This window comes from Arachis ipaensis, chromosome B04 (genome assembly GCF_000816755.2).
Source record: "Arachis ipaensis cultivar K30076 chromosome B04, Araip1.1, whole genome shotgun sequence".
Classification (NCBI taxonomy): domain Eukaryota; kingdom Viridiplantae; phylum Streptophyta; class Magnoliopsida; order Fabales; family Fabaceae; genus Arachis; species Arachis ipaensis.
The window spans coordinates 98,142,046-98,145,410 of NC_029788.2; positions in this window are offsets into that span (position 1 = coordinate 98,142,046).

Here is a 3,365-nt window from a genome sequence, read left to right on the forward strand (position 1 = left end):
TTCAAGTTCAAATTAAAAAGAATAAATATATTTATATACAAATATATAATAACTAATTTAATAATTGTTTTTTTTTTTTTATGCACGTGATATTTTTGTAAATTAATATATTATCTTCGTAAAAAAACAAAACTGAACATTCACATCTCTATCCAAACACAAGAAAAGCTTGGATCTAAATATTTCAGAGATCGAACATTCGAACCTCTTTGTTTGTCTTTTTTTTTTCCCTCTCCTTTTATGCTAATAATATCCAATTTGTTATTTTCTTACTTTTCAATAAGGGTTATATTTTGTCTAAATATTTGTCCTAATTTTAACTACTTATTGTCATGCATTTTCCATATAAACATTATGTAATTTTGGCATCGTACTTTGGCATTGCATGATCTCATATTTTTTAATTTCTAGGTCATTATAGATTTGCAATCCTTAATTGTGTAAAGAACTGCAACCAAGGGTTTAAGGATAAAGCTGAAAGGGGGAGAAAATTTTCAGAAACAACTCCAAGGACAACGTAACCGCAGTATCCAAGCTCAATGGCAAGTGGCAGTCAAAATTACACCAAAGACGCCGACGCATTTTAAAGTAACCTTTTGCAGCGGTTGCGGAACCGACACCAAGTTAAGCGTTGCAAAAATATTTTGAGAAATGCATGCGCTTCCATCAATTTAACGTTTTAGCTTCAACCATGTAAATAAATATTCTAAGAGAAAATACAACAAATTAAAAAACGAGAAACTCTTAGAGCTAGTATTTTTTAGTATTTTTTGTTATTATTTGACCAATACAAACACTAAATTATTTTTAACAAATAAATTTTATTAATTCATGCGTGCAAACTCTAAAAAAATGTAAGTGCAAATTGTATTAATTTATGTATACAAATTCTGATAAATATATCTACAAACTATATACTTTCTGTGTGCAAAGTTCCTTTGTAAATTATTATTAGTCAAATACTAACAAAAAAATAATAATATATATTGGACATATAGCATTGCTTTTGAAAAATACTAATACACTAAAGACTTCTAAGACATAGACATCACTAGCACGTAAATGTTGTAAGACCCAAAATATTTGAAAAGTCTTATTATGATCAAGTCTCAAATCCTACAGTTATTTATAGCCTTAATTTCAGAGATTATTTTATTAAAGATAATTAAGGCAAGTTTTAATTTATTGGATTTGAGATAAGTTATGGTTATTATCTAATTTTATAATTATTGGACTATTTCCTATATTTAAATTATAAAGTTGGCAGTTATGAAATAAGGAATTTATATGATTTGGATTGAATAATTAATATTTTAAATATTACTACTACTATTTTGGAAAAATAGAGAAAATAATTATATTATTCCTAATTTTTAGATTTGGGCATTTTATTGGAAATAATTTGTGAAAGTGAGGGACAAATGGTATTTTCTATATATATAATTAGTGTTGGATTTAATTTGGGTTTCAATTATTATATTGTACCTAATTTTATTTGAAATTACTAAATTACCCCTAAACCTAATTTTGCCTAAACCCTAACCCATCTACCCTCTCCCCCAAGACTCAGTAGCAGTTGCGCAGCCCCTATGCTAACACACACACACACTGTTCCTCAAGAAAGAAAGAACGAAACAAAGAAAGAAAGGAAGGGGGATCGGGAAAGGGGAGATCAGAGAGGGAGGGCTTCACCACCAGTGGAAGGAAGAGCACCGGGGAAACAGCAGCTCGTCGGCCAGCCGCGTTCTGCCACCACGTCCAGCTCGCCGCCGATCGCGCTCCAATTTTCTGCCACCACCGCGCCGGTTGCGCCGTCGCCAGGGAGAGCAGAACCGAGAAGGGGTTGGCTCGCGAATGGGGATGGTCGCGGGCTCGGAGCCGCAGCGCCTTCATCACCACCGCGTCCACGCCATGCCGCCGCCACTGCTAGGGTTTGCCGCCGCCACCTTATCACTGCCGGCAAGCACAGAGGGAGAGAGAAATCGGAGTTTTGCAAGCAGGAAGAGAGAGAGAGCGCGACAGGGGGAAGCCATCTCCGCCTGTGTCATCGCCACCGAGAACTGCCATAGAAGCTGTCTTCGCCGGTGCTGATGGAGGCGCGAACAGAGGAAGAACGCGCTCGTGGGGGGCTTGCGGAGAGAGTGAAGCACGATGGTGGTGGGTGGTTCCACCGCCCTTGCTGCCGTGCCGTCAGAGTCTGCCGCCATGGCCGCCGGTCTCCTAGTTGTTGCTGTGGTTGGGGGTCTGCTGTGTATGGTCGCCGAAAAACCTTTTTGCCACCGGAGCTGCCCTGAAACACCATCGGAGTCTGACAACACCGCTGCCGGAGTTCTTGAGGCCACCGGAACCACCGCCGAAGCTTCTGGCTACTGCTGCCGTCACCGGAAAAGGTTGCCGGTAAGGGTTTTAATTGTGGTTTCTATCCTTTTTGAATTCCGGGAATACTATAGTCGCTGCATGTTGGTTTCAGATGTCGTGATCGGAATTGTCACCGCAGCCACTTGAGGTGGCTGCCGGGCTGTTGCCGAGCCGGCCTGGAGACCGCCGCTGTTTCGGTTCAGCCGTCCTTTCTTTGTCTCAGTAAGTAAGTATATTTCGAAGAGCCTCGCGTTAGTATTTTGTTGTGTATGGTTAATGAATACGAGTTTTGATAACGTGGGGTTGAGTCCTGATTATTGTATGTTGCGATTAGTGTTGCTATGGTCATTGCGAACGTGACTGGGAGCCGAGGTTTTGGTTGCCGTCAGTTCGGAATGAGGCGGAAAGGACTCTATGAGACGTTTGGATTATGGAATTGCGTTTTGAGGTAGGGGAGCTTTCCAAAAACTATGTTTTGTGTATTGGAATTATTACATATGGATACTGGTGTGAGATATTGTGTATTTGGTGATTGTATCGGCCTTATGTATAATTTGATTGTATCGAATGATTATGAATGTTTGTTTGGCTGGATTGTTGTGCGGCTTTGTGAAATGTAATCTTTGGAAGTTGATTCTTTAAAGATTTGAAATGAGTTTAATCCGTTGAGGATTGGTTTGAATTGAGTCAATTATGTTGATGATGTGAAAGATAGAATACTCTTGAAATTCAGCCTGGGTTGCTTTAACTGATTTGGTTTTGATAAATGATTTATTGCGGAACCGATTCTTTAAAGCTTTATAAATGAGTTAAATCGGTTGATATTGAGTTAATTTTTGAAATGGTTTCTTTGAGGTATGCCATTGAGGCGACTGTTGGATTTAGCTTGCTTTTGAATTGATTTCTGGTTTTGGGCTGTTAAAAAGGAATGAGAATCGGTTTAGTTGGGACCCGAACCGGGTGGCAAAAGTCCAAGTTTTAGGGGAGGTGCTGCCGAAATTTCTATA